This window comes from Meles meles, chromosome 14 (assembly GCF_922984935.1).
Source record: "Meles meles chromosome 14, mMelMel3.1 paternal haplotype, whole genome shotgun sequence".
In the NCBI taxonomy this organism is placed as follows: domain Eukaryota; kingdom Metazoa; phylum Chordata; class Mammalia; order Carnivora; family Mustelidae; genus Meles; species Meles meles.
In genome coordinates, this window is record NC_060079.1 from 80,346,004 (window position 1) to 80,360,561 (window position 14,558).

Below are 14,558 nucleotides of genomic sequence, written 5' to 3' on the forward strand. Positions count from 1 at the left end.
TGCTGACACCACCTCCAAAAGTCCTCAGGGTCTGGGTCTCCTCTTTCCCAGGCAAGGCCACCACCCCTCTTGCGTCACCTGAGGTGGTCATGGCTTTCTCATCAGTTTAGACAATTCTACTTTAAAAGAAACATATATATATGTATACATATATATATATGTGTGTGTGTGTGTGTGTGTGTGTGTATGCAAAATAAAAATATATATATGCTATATATTTTTTTTTCTTTTTAAATTTGAGAGAGAGAAAGCATGAGAGAGCATGAGTGGTGGGGGAGAGGGGAAAGGGGCAGAGGGAGAGGGAGAAACAGACTTCCCTCTGAGCAGGGACCCTGACACAGGGCTCGATCCCACGACCCTGAAATCATGATCTGAGCTGAAGGCAGACACTTAATTGACTGAACCACACAGGCACCCCTAGACATTCTACTTTTGACGTCTGCTCTCCACCCGAAAGCCACAGCAATCCTTTCAAAATGCAACCCTGGTTGTGCTGCCCCTGCTTAAACCTCCAAAGGCTTTCCATCAAGCCCAGGATAGAATCCGAACTCCTCACCATGTCTTAGAGGACCCGATGTGGTCTGGCCCCACTGATTTCCGGTGCTCAGCTCTCCAAGGGCCTGACAGGGTCACCTGTGCACCCATGCAACGGTTCCAAAGCAGACATCATCCTTGCTCATAGCAGAAACAGTTCAGCACCAGTTTCCTTAGGGCCACTGTTCTGTGCAATTGTTCACTTCATGACCTTTCCTAAGTCAAGGCCCTTAGATTTTCCATCTCTGGTCTAGTTGGTTTTAAGCCTTCCTGGATCCTGCTGTTAGTGTCCCTCCTTTTGCCATTTGTAGCATTCCCCTGACTCTCATTCTAGACTCGGGCCATCCCAGTGCCAGGAGCTTCGACAGAGGGACTTATAGCTCAGAGCTCCAGGACAGGAGGGCAACCACTCTGCTCCCCCACATGACACACAGGTTTCTACCTTGGACCCAATTCTATGCCTGCTTGTAAGCTATAGTGGCCCATCTATGGCCCTGATTCAGTATCCAGTATGGAGATTTCGGGGCTCCTAACAGGTGCCATTTTGTTGACACTGATCTTCTTGAATTTCCATATAAGACCTTTTTTAGAGCTTCCAAACACTGAATGACATTGTCTTGTCTACCTCAAGACTCTTCTTGAATCAAGAGATTCTTGAATCTCTTACTTCTTTTTTTTTTTTTTTCTGAGCTTTTTTTTTTATTTTTTTTTTATTATTATTATTTTTTTTTCTCATTTTATTTATTTTTTCAGCGTAACAGTATTCGTTCTTTTTGCACAACACCCAGTGCTCCATGCAAAACGTGCCCTCTCCATTACCCACCACCTGTTCCCCCAACCTCCCACCCCTGACCCTTCAAAACCCTCAGGTTGCCCCAACCTCCCACCCCTGACCCTTCAAAACCCTCAGGTTGTTTTTCAGAGTCCATAGTCTCTTATGCTTCGCTTCCCCTCCCCAATGTCCATAGCCCGCTCCCCCTCCCCCAATCCCACCTCCCCGCAGCAACCCCCAGTTTGTTTTGTGAGATTAAGAGTCATTTATGGTTTGTCTCCCTCCCAATCCCATCTTGTTTCATTTATTCTCTTACTTCTTTTGAAAACCATTCCACTTTTTGCTTTAGTAATTGTTTATTCTAATAATCTCAGATATAGTTAATGCTCCATCTAAGAGTAAATTTATTTCAACTCTTACAAGTTATTGCTATAATTAGATTGAAACACACTACTGTGAATATTAATGTGTAATTATGTTTTGTAACAAATGTTAGAGTGAAAATTTTATTAAAGCATGCTCTAATTTGTTTCCTATGGACAAGACAAATAACGCTGTTTATATTAAAGTAGTATTAAGTATGAAATAATACTAGGGTGGTGTTCGCTTCCAATTCTAAATTTAAGAAAATTGATCCATACATCTTTTGTGAATTTTACTTAGCTGTAAAAAAACAATTTAAAGTTGTGTGGTTTATTTCAAAATATCTGCATGAACATTTAATGGATTAATCCACAGTTAATGATCTGTTTAAAAATAGAAAATTCCTACCATCCTATTTTGGACTAGAGTTTAAAAAAATCCTAAAAAAATTGAAAAGTAGCAAAAAAGGAAAAAAAAAGATCACAAAAGCAGACACTTTTCAAAAGCCTTCCAGGAACTTGAGATAGTCTGAAAAATTCAGTAACAATAGCCCAGAATCTGTGATACTGGAATACTTAAGTATGGTTTTATCTAAATTTAGTTTAATCTACTCTTCTAGTGAAACTCGACACAAAGCTTAGACTGTCTGCCATATGTGGTCTACCCGCCATCCCATGCTTGTATGACATCTCTATTAAGATTGTAAATTCCCAGAGGATAGTATTCCCTTAGGTAATTTATTCCAATATATTTGTAAGTTTGATCTCAGCTGTCACTCAAGAGGACCAAGAAGATTTCCAAAATTAAAAATTAGAACCCAATTAATCTTTAGCATAACGTCAACATGTTTCATATTTCCTTCAGTGAGCCAAGAAATTCTGGAAGGTGACATCATGTCTGCGAAAATGTCACACCCGGCAGGAAAGATTCTTTGACTAATTAGAGTAGCCCTTCGAGGTGATACTGTGCATAAAAAGTGTTGAAAACGTACAGTTGTCCAAAAAGGACCAGATCAGTTCACTCTTCTTCCTCATTACACAGTATTTGAAATCCATGCTCACAAACCCACAATCTCATAAAACCATTCTGTTTTGGGGGCACAGATTATATGGTTATCTTCCTGCTTCCCAGTATGTGGATGAGAACGGAGTGAGAAGACAGATTAGTAACTACAGATCTAAGGCAATGAAAGTTAAATGTAGCAAACCATAAGAGACTCTGAACTCTAGGGAATAAGCTGAGGCAGCTGGAGGGGAGGCGGAAGGTGGGTGGGGGGATGGGGTAACTGGGGGATGGGCAGGAAGGTGGAACATGAGATGGAATGAGCACTGGGCGTTATATGCAACTGATGAATCACTAAATTCTACCCCTGAAACTAATAATACAGCTTATGTAAACTAAACTGAATTTAAATAAAGAATTTTTTTTTAAGTAAGTTAAATGTAGCAAATGGTTTCTCTCATTGTGGGAAAGACCAGTGAATTTTTGGCCCATTGCAGGGATAGAGGGCTGAACACAAATCCTCATTTCCGTTCATGCTATCCGTCCTGAGGAGGAGACTGAAGAGAGAATCATCACTCAGAAAGCAGTTAAAAAGGCAAGCTCCTCAAATCCCAATAAGATATTGTATATTGTGGTTTATTAAAACATTTATCAATTTTTGGCTGCAAGATATTGTAAGTTGATCAGAATGATATTAAATAGCATAAATATGTTGTTAAAGACCTTGCTTAATGTTTATGTCATTGCTAAAATAAACATGAAATAAAGACGGGGGTTAATATAAGAAAACTTTTTTTTTTCCCTCCTAGAACCGATTCATTTTTAGAGGAATGTTGCCAAAAAACAATGTGTTCCAGTCACTAGGTCCATCTCATCTCTTCAAGAAAATAAATACGCTTTTTTAAAAATAGCATGTGTTGGTATTTTGGAAAGCTTAAATAATTCATAAAGTATACATTATATGTTCCCTCTCTTAGTCATCTCCTCCTTTATAATATCAACCGGGGCTTCTTTGTGAATAACTCTCAGATTTGTTTTTTCCAACCCCAGACCACTGTCCAAAAGTTGGCCCTGCGTTTCTGGCTGCCCAGTGGCACCACCGCCTGGCCTTCTCATAGAGACTTCTCACTAGAGTGCTTGAGGTGGGCCTCACCGGGTTCCTCCCCGAGCCCACTGGTCTCCCTCAACGTCCCCGTCCTGTCTTCCCTTAGCCCCAGATCCAGCAGCCGAACCACCCAGATCCTGCTTTCATGGTCTCTTGTGCCCACAGCACTCCCCAGTCCAGCAGTCCCTCAATCACAGTCCTCTCTTGTCTCACTCAGGACGCTGTTCTGCTGGGTTGTCCTACAAACTCCACGCCTTTCCCATCCAGCCAAGCTGGCTCCTATCTTCCAGTTCATCTTCAGCATACATTTCTGTCCACTCATCTTATGACCCTGGTGCTAGCAATCACAGCCCAGGCTCACTCCCACAGCTTCTCAGGTCTGGTGTCCTCTCACTTCCTGGATTATTTCCTGAGATTTCCTCCAAACATTCGAAGCCATGGCTGCTCACCTTCTTTCCTGCCTCCCTGCGTTGGCTGTTTGCAGCTCATCACCCATAGATACCCAGACACTGCACACCCTTCCAGTCCCACTCAAATGCCACTTTTTCCATAACCTCCCAATCTTGAATGACTCTTTTCTGGGCTGAAACAGCAATGTCATCTGCCTGCTTCCATCACTTACCATTGTCTTGTGCCATCGACATTTCTCTATGATTTCCATCTTCCTCCCAGCAGAATGCAAACTTCCTCAAACACAGTCTTTTCTCATTTGTATGCCCCATTTGTCTTAGAGATGAAAAGAAAATGTTTATTCAGTTAAAAATGGTCTTTTTTAGTATCGTAAATAGAGTGCATCATTTTTAACTAGAATAAAGGATTATAAATTACTGCTTTTCATCAAGGAAAAAGTCAATTCTCCTTATGCTTGTCTTATTGTCAGAAATAGTTGACTGAAATAAGACACGGGAAGTGCCTTCACTGACCCAGGACCGCTATGACAAATAGAAAACCTACAGATACTTTCACATAAAACTCCGGGCACCGTGGCCCACCTGAGACTTTGCTTGTACTTCTCATGTTTTACAAAGCATGACCTTAAAATTATGAGATTGATTCCACAAGCCAAATGGGAAAATTGGAATCATTCTTTAATGGGCACACATCAAATGATACCAAAACATCATAACCGCTGTGATTAAGCGCATTAAGTGAGGGATGAAGATATACGGAACAGAAACACTTAGCCATATGGGAAGGAAATGAGGTACTAATACATATGGGCTCAAATAAATCACATCCTAATAGAACTGAAGTGGGTTCTAAGCATTATTACCATTCCTTCCTTCTGGTAAGAGACCGCACTTCCCTCAACCCGAGAAACAGTCGTTCAGCCTCTTCTGGAGTAGTTTTAATGATCAGAAGCTGACATGTTACTTATACCGTTCAAGCAGTTGTAAACGGCCCCCCTTTTATCTTTGAAAATTCATCAAATTTTGTTTTCAGTCCCCACCCCCTAGAGAAAAGTACATTCCAGTGTATTTTCACCGAATGCTTTCAAAACTATCAAGACAGGGATTGTGTTTAAGAAACAACCTCCGTTCTTCACTAGTTTTTGTTTGATGCTATTTCCACACCACACGCCATCCTGGTCCATTTCCCCTAACACACTCCATTTTGTTTATTCATTTGGTGCTCATTGCCTGAGGAGCTCACAAGCATTAACCTCTCACCTGGGGTAGGGGGGGATTCAAAGATGGACAAAGTGATTTACTTGCAAATACAGGCTCCTTTTTTCTATTGCCATTATGCCATTATGTTTGCACTGGGAATCTCAGATCTCAGATCATTTGTTTTTATCTGGACAACTGCAGGTGTGACAGCCAACTTTGAATTATGTGGGTCTGAGAATTCTTCCAAAAATGTGCCATTGGCCAGAAGTTCCAAGAAAAACTAATATTCTCTACAAAATCCCGGGAAAGTTTAAAGCATGTCATATATACTCAAAGAATACATTGCTTAGTATATGTGTGTGGCCTGTATGGAACACAAATACACAAAATCATCTTTTAATATTTGTCCTATGTATGATAAGGTTAAAAAAATCTGTGCCATGTGTTCATTCCTGATTTTGATTTGGCCACCTGTACTGTGAGCGCAAGTCCAACAGTTGGCAAAGACCGTCCATCTGAGCATAAGAAAACATCCAAGTGTGGCTAGATTTTGCAGAGGAAGGGACTTTTTCCAAGGATCACATAATATGATATGTGTACCTACTCTTGGGGATGGAAACCAGTTATATATTCTAGCCTTTTATTATTTTTTTAAGCCAAAGCAGAGATGTGATGAGTCCAACTCATAAAAATTCAGGAGAATATATATGCATTTTTTAACAGATGTGGTGGCCTGCTGTTTCAAACAGTTGAATTAGAGTAACTCGGAACTACAAACCCAGCTCCCTGACCGCCTCTCCAAGGCCAGTCATACAAGTGATATTAATTACCCCTGAGTAAGTGGGAACTGTAGAACAATGATGGTAGTCATTGTTCTAAAAGTTCTACAGTTCTAAAAGTCACACTTTTAGCTGCTACCACTAGCTTTCTGGACACTGGTATATGGCATGTGAGATTCTGGACTTCAAGCTTTCAGTGACCAGAGGGGAAAGCCTCTGTTCAGACAGGCCAGTGGAAGGGGTCCAACCTCTAGTGCGGTTCTCTGCATTTCTGCTGCCTCAGCCACTGACTACTGACTCTGTATTCCCACTCAAAAGGAAGGATCTGATAAACTCATAAAGTGGTATTAGTTATTTATGGTTCCTCCCAGCACCACTCGTATTTTCACAGGAGTCAAGTATGAAAAACATTCATCTCTGGGGGTGGAATTTCAAGCATGATTGGCAGAGCAGACTGGGGACTCGGCACCCTCTGTGTCATTCTCTGCAGACCGCTCTCCACTTTGCCTACAGGTAAGGACAGCTTTGAAGACTGTCATTCTTTAGGATTCTTACCATGAACGTTTATTTTCGGTTCTTAGGTTTTCCAGATGAATATACATATATAAAATTACTCCATAGTGTCCTTATCACTAAAATGCCCCCTCTCTTCCCACAGGGGAAAAAAAAAAAAAAAGTCTGGGCATTACATTCTTTGCTTGGCTAATAAAGCCTCCGAAAAGACAAAGCTAAATAAATATGATCTCAAGATCAGACACTAAGCCATATATTGATAAAAGAAGTGCATTCAAAGACTGAGACACGAACTTCAGAAGTAGGCTGTTGGTGTTTTTGTTGCCCCAGCTATAATTAGAAAAGGATTTTCTCCCAGCATCTACCCGTTCCCTCTCACAGTCCATTCTCCAAAGGAAGGTCAAAGCATCCTTTCGGTATGTAAACCAGATGATGTTCTGCCTTTGAACAGACCCTCCAGGGGCTCCCTTTTTCTCAGACTAAATGCTGGGTCCTCGCAATGGCCCAGCAAGCCTGGCTTGGTGTGGCTCTGGACATCCCTCTAGTGATATCCCCCTCCTCTCACCCTCTGATACAAGGAACTCACTCCATCTCTTGCCTCAGGGCCTTTGCACTTCTCTACCCCTTGCCTGGATGGAATGTTCTGCCTTGAGCAGCTTCAAGGCTTAGTCAGCCACTAAATTCCGATTTCTGTTCAACCGTCACATCATCACAGGACTTTTCTTGACGGGTCTGAGGTGGCAGCACCCACACCAACACTGTCTGCCCCACTTACTCTCCTTGTTGTTTCTTCGTAGCACAGGACCTTGGGCTCTCCTGTGTTTGTCTCTCATCTTTCTCTCCCCCAGTAGAACTTGAGAACAAGAACATAGCTCCCATTCTCCAGCTTCAAGACTCATAGCAGTGTCCAACACGTAACAGGTGTTCAATAAAGATTCATTTGTAGAGAAGAAGAGAGTGGGGCGATGCACAGTCGGAGACTCTCAAGCAGACTCCCCATTGGACAAGAGCCCCCGAGGCAGGACTCGATCTCATGACCTGTGAGATCACAGCCTGAGCCACAGGAGAGTCGGAGGCTTAACTGACAGAAGCACCCAGGTGCCCCAGCAGGGGTTCAACAACAGTTGATTACCGAGATGAATAAAGCGACCATCCCCACGTGGTAACTCACGCACAGTATCTTTTTTAACCCTTTGAAGACCTTGTGCGTTGGGATCATGAATCCTATGCTCAGAAAAATGAGCAAATTTGCCTGACAGATGACATAGACATCCGGACCTTCCCAGTCTGGACTCTGCTGACTAATGCAGACAAGAGAAAACTCAGCAGCATTCATGCGAACTCGGAAGTCTCTTGGTAAAATAGTCCCCTTCTGTCTGTGAGTATCATTCATAGGCACCTCTGAAGGAAGACCAAAAGCCATTTGAAACTGTCAGGTTCCTCTGGCTCATCTACAGTGCCTTGAGTCTAACTCGATTGACAGCCTTCCAAGAAAGACTGCTGGAAATTATAGAACCTTACAATCTCACTCTGCTTGAAAGGAGGGAAAAAAATAAATAAATAAAGGGAGAGCAAGACAGAGAATGAAAAGAAGGGGGAAAAAAGAAACTTCCCCTTACCAGATACACTGAAACAGAACTGTCAAATACAGCGAAATCTTGTAAATGTTCCTCTGCTGTAGGCCATAGACTAGAACTGTAATAAACTCTGACCCATAAAAAGTCATGTAAACATTATAACCTGTTTTTACTAGCCCTTTAAGCACGGGGAGCAATTGATCTAAAACAGCTTGGCTCTCCTACGTTCCCCAGTCTCCAGGAGAATCCAGCCTCCAACATGGGTGTTCAAATGCCTCCGGCACCGAAAGCCAAAAATAGGAACGAGCTAGAAAATTGCCGCTATTTAGCTACTTGCCCTGGGCAGATGTTTGATATTTCCAAGAGCAAAACATCCAAAAGGAAAGCAGCTTTGCGACACCTATTGCCACGGAATTATTTAATTCACAGTGCCCGCAACCAACATAAATATCCATGTGGTCCTCAGTCGCTGGTCAGAGCTGTCCCCAAAAATCACGCTAAGAAAGTCTGTCATGCGGTAAAAGTAGTCCTATCACTGCCTCAGGACAGATCAGCTCTGACTGTCTCCCTACGGCTAAAAAGCTTTACTGTATGAAATATAAATGTGGAAACATTCAAGTGAGATTTTTACAGGTGTCAACATGAACGCTCATTCCATTACCCATTTGTGGTACACTAGTTAAGCCTGCCTTGAAAAATACCTTTTCCTCCTCGACTCCCGGAATCCCAGAGAAATTCAGCAGAACGAGGGGAAATTAGGCAGGAAGCCTGGAGGTAGCTTAGCTGATTACCAGTTGCTCCAGGTTTCCAGCCTTGTTTTTAATTGTCCTTTGGAGGGGTTTAGTATCTGTGAGTCAGTGTCCTTTGAAAAGTGGATGGTCAGGTGGCTGAGAGCAGAGGCAGCGTAGTTCTCGAACGGAGGGGCGAAGCAGCTTCACAGCAGTATGACAGCCTCTGCCTGGCGTGACACTTTGCCATCCCTGCTCATTGTCCACGGGGCCCCATTGGCACTCCCCCTGCCCTGTTGGTGGCAACGCATCGTGGATGGATTGAAGGCCTCCGTTCAGCAAACACCATCACGAACTGCCTGTAGAGAGCCAAGAACAGCGATGGAGAAGGTACTCAGGAAACCCCAGGCGTGACAGGAAGCCACTGCGTTCTGCCTCTGCTCTGATGCTCAGGGAAGCTTGACAAAGGCAAGTGCTGGTATTCCTGACATTTGGTACAGGAAGCAAATGTGTCCAATAGCTTGTTAAGTGCTTGGTGCAAATTGGCCTTAAGTAGAAAAAGAAAAATTACAGCGGAGAAAAAAATTTAGTATTAACTTGTAATTTGAGACTTTTCTGAAATTCAGGGACAGGCATCAAGATTTTGTTGTTTTTTTAAGATTTGAGAGAACACGCATGTGCACACACGCCTGTGCCCACGTGTGTGTGCATGCGCACAAGCTGGGGGAGGGGCAGAGGGAGAGAGAGAATCTCAGGCAGACTCCATGCTGAATGTGGAGCCAGACACAGGGCGTGATCCCAGGACCCAGAGATCATGACCTGAGCCAAACAAAAATCAAGAGGAGAACCCTCAACCGACTGAGCTACCCACGTACCCCAGAGTTTTTGTTTTACATAAATGCATGTATGAATACATCTTGTAATTGGGACAATAACTTTCCTAAGAAGGAATTTTGTTTCAGATTTTTTTTTAAAGATTTTATTTATTTATTTGACAGAGAGAAATCACAAGTAGGCAGAGGGGCAGGCAGAGAGAGAGAGGAAGAAGAAAGCTCCCCACTGAGCAGATAGCCCAATGCGGGGCTCGATCCCAGGACCCTGGGATCATGACCCGAGCTGAAGGCAGAGGCTTTAACCCACTGAACCACCCAGGTGCCCCTTGTTTCAGATTTTTAAAAAAGTGGTGGAGGGGCGCCTGGGTGGCTCAGTGGGTTAAAGCCTCTGCCTTCGGCTCAGGTCATGATCTCAGGGTCCTGGGATCGAGCCCCCATCTCTATCAAATAAATAAAATATTTAAAAAAAAAAAAGTGGTGGAAACCTGAACTTATCTCCATTTTTCTCTGCACATAGAACCTTAGCAACATGCCTCACTAGATTTGAAAGGGAAAACATTTATTTCCACCTTCTGGATCCCACAGCACAGCAGACACAGAAAAAAACACCGTAATTTACATATGTATAGTCTTGCAGGTCACTCAGAAGACCAACGCATCTGAGTTTCACAATAACAGTAGGGAAATGGTGGATTAAGACATTATCTCCATTTTTTTTAGATCTACAAAACTGAGGGGAAGATATTTTTCTTAAGACCACAGACTACACAGGATCTCAGGGTCCTGAGATCGAGCTCCATGTGGGGCTCTATGCTGTGTGTGGAACCTGCTTGGGATTCTCTCTCCTCTTCTCTTTCTGCTTCCCTCTCCCTGCCCCTGCTCTCTCTCTCTCTGTCTCTCTCTCTCTCTCACACACACACACACACACACACACACACACAGCCATACAGACTACAACCAGGCCCTCAAACACTTAGTGTTCTCTCTACTGTGGCAAAGGGGGTGTCGACACCCTGGGTCCGCCATGGCTGCTGCCCTTCTCTTTCCTGACCATCCTTCTTGAACAGCAGCAGGTTGAGGTGACGCCAGCGAGAAGGAGCCGCTCTCAGAACTGCTCCACGTCCTAAACAGGAGGCTGGGAGTAGAGCTCCAAATCCTATCCATGGCGGACACAATGCTTCTATTTTCTTAAAGAAATGGCTCCATATTTTATTTATTTTAGAGAGAGCGCTAGCATGAGTACGCGTGTGAGCGAGTGCGGAGAAGGTCAGAGGGAGAGAGAGAATCTGAAGCAGACTCCCTTCTGAGTGTGGAGCCTGACACGGGCTCGATCTCATGTCCCCGAGATCATAACCTGAGCAGGAACCAAGAGTCAGGTGCTCGACCCACTGGGCCTCCCAGGTGCCCCCAAACTGCCGTTTATTTATCCCCACAGTTGGATTTTGACGCCTGCTCAAGGGAAGAGAAAATGGAGGAAAATTAATTGTTAAGATCAAATAAAAATAATCATCTGAGGGTTTGCTACATGCCAGCACAACGCAAAATACTTTCCATGGATCTCATTTAAACCTTGTAAAATATATATAAAATACGTTCTGTGATTTTTCCCATTTCACAGGCATGGGAACTGAGGCCCAAAGAGGTTAGGCTGCTGGCTCAGGGTCACACACATAGCTTGTAAGTGAAGACAGAATAAATACCCCAGTGGTCAATCACTACATTGTGCAGAAAGCAGCTGCTATAGACTAAAAATTTGTATTGAAGCCCCATGTTCAGGGTGGTGGTATTTGGAGGTGGGGCCTTTGGAGGTGGTTAGGTCATAAGCATGAAACCCTACTGAAGGGCATCCGTGCCCTTATGATGAGGCCCTGGAGAGCTCCTCGCCTCATACAAAGTAAGGACAAAGCAAGGAGATGGTTGTCTATGAACCAGGAAGAATCCTTACTGGACACTGGGCCCCCCAGTGCCTTGATCTTGGACTTGCACCCATCAGAACTGACGAGTCAATGTGTTGTTCCTAAGCCCTCCAGACTACGATTCTTCTGCTACTGCAGCCTACACGGACTAAGACCGAAACACTCAACGGTTACAGCCACTTCGTGTTAGGATATACACCCATGTGGTTCTTTATATAAACAGGTTGGGGACATAGGACTAACAACATTTGCAGGATCTGTATCCAAATTAATTAATGGGCCTTTTCTTCTCCACCTTGGGAAAATGATCAGGGCATTTGGAGCAGAGGAGGTCTCTATGTCAAGCGCGTAGCATTTCAGTGTACCCTGAGAATCTGACAATGAAACAAGGGGTAGAAAAGTGAAAGGGAACAGAGAAGGGAGGACAGAGGGAATGTCCTTCATCCATGACATGTCCCCAAGGTCCCCACTCACGATGTTTCCAAAGCCACTGCAGGATACATATTCTTTAAGTCATGGTTCCAAACAGAATCCGAGGAGTAGCACTACCATATCAACTTCTACCTCTTCACAGATAAACCTTGGGTAAGATGCTTGGACCAGAGAAGAGACTTCTCTAGTTCCTTCCATGGAGTAGACTCCTTAGCACAGAAAAACCATGCTTCTCAGTTTTCTTCATCCCTATATACACACAGCACCGTGAAAACTCTCATGAAGGATGGTGCTTGCCCACTGGGCAGCATCTAGACTCTCAGGAGGACAGAAACCTTTCATTGTCCCCATCAGGCAGAAAAAAATAATGAAGAAGCCTGTGGATAAGCAAACACCGTAAGTGCTTGAGACTCCATGAAACAATTTACAAATAACCTACTCTTGTGCTCTCCTTCTCAAGGTCACAATATATAACAAGTTAAGATGAACTAAACTTCCAGCCACACAGTTCTGTGTTTTTATGAAGGGATCATTAATCTTTCAAAATAATCAGAGCAAGTGAAATGGATAAGCTCATTCACGAACATTAGCAGTGGTAACATGGACAGAATACAGTAGTGATGTGTGTGCACGTATGTGTACACTTTCAGAACAAACCAAGTTGGAAGGGTGCCTGGGTGGCTCAGTTGGTTAAAGCCTCTGCCTTTGGCTCAGGTAATGATCTTGGGGTCCTGGGGTCGGACCCTGCATTGGGCTCTCTGCTCAGCAGGGAGCTTGCGTCCCTTCCTCTCTCTCTCTCTCTCTCTGCCTGCCTCTCTGCCTACTTGTGATCTCTGTCGGTAAGTAAATAAATAAAATCTTTAAAACAAAACAAAACAAAAACAAAAACCAAGTTGGATTCCACAGTATGTAAGAAGTCAGACCTTGCCTGATGGTAGTATTTTATCCTGTTTTGAGGGAAGGTTATGGTGGAAGCCTAAATGCATCCACTTTGGATGAGAAATTATCTTGCCCTGGAGGAGAGAGGGGGCAAGAAGCCATCCCAGAAAACATGGAGAAGAGGCACCTGTATTATTACACCGATCACACACAGTTAGGCAGATTCTTATTTTGGCCAGTGACCATGTCCATTGCCACTAAAAAGTCTTCACCAAATCACATCCAGATATTTCAGATAAATGGCTTGAAAAGAGTCAAAATTTATATGGGAACACGTTTCCACACTTTGTGTATGGAAACACCTTTCCACACTTGGGAAAATGATCAGGGAAAGAAGTGGAAACACTTCTACTGTTTTTCAAGTGCAATGATCTGACAGTTGGCTGGGCAGGACATCTCCAGCCTGATCTTCTAAGAATGAGGTGGCCTGAGTTACTAATGGCTTCAGGTAGTTGTTTCATGAATCCCATCACAAATCATGAAGTTCACAGACCAAGGCTATCCATGCTCTCAGATGGAAACTGGTCCTCAGAATGAGCTCCCAGCAAGTGGAAGCAGAGTTTTTCTCTCTTTTCTTCTGGAACATGTGCATTAACGGATTTAAGAGGGTGATTTAGCAGTGGTCTTGGGAGAGAAGTAGACAAGCTAATCTGATGGTCATTTCCCCGGCCTCCTGTCTGGTGACTTGAAAGAATCTGGGAAGTCCAGCTCAGTCTTGACTCTCAAACTGTGAAATGTGAGGAAAAAAATAATGACTAAGTCTGACTGAGTGTTTACTACATGACAGACACTTTTCTGAGAGCTTTAGACCCGTTAACACTGAGCTATCTACTGGGCCCACTCCACATGGAAGAAAATTCAAGGTCACATCCAAATTACCACGTACAAGTCTCTGTGTAGACAGAGAACTTAGGTGTGAGGGATAGCCAACTGCCATCACGTCAGATGGTTTCCAGAATTTTAGGAATTCACTTCCAATTAGAGTTTCATAAAATCTAGATGTCTATGTTTAATGTGTTGATGAAAATAATACAAAGTTTCACAGCTTACTGTAAAGTAAATGACTACCTCGATCCTAGGAAATAGCTAAGTAGTAAGATAAATAAAACTCTTCATGGGAGGAATAAATTTCATATATGAGCAAAGTCAGGGATAATTCCAGCAGGCCTGAGGCTGGCGCCACCTGGGGTGGTGGGTGGGGGGGGGAGGTTTGGAATAGGATAGAAAGGCTAGGGGAGCCAATGAGGGTCCTGTGAATTACGTAGGACTCTGAAGTCACTGGGATCAGTGTCTTACTTTGGATAAACAAGCCGTGATTCTTTGCAAGGTCCAGTCCGCCTCGGGGTTCCTGGAACGTTCGGTTTTATCGAAAGCCTTCCTAATTTCAGAGCAGCTATTACTCAGTGAGGCTGGATTTGGGGGAGCAGACACGGGGCCTGGACAAACATTGGCTGG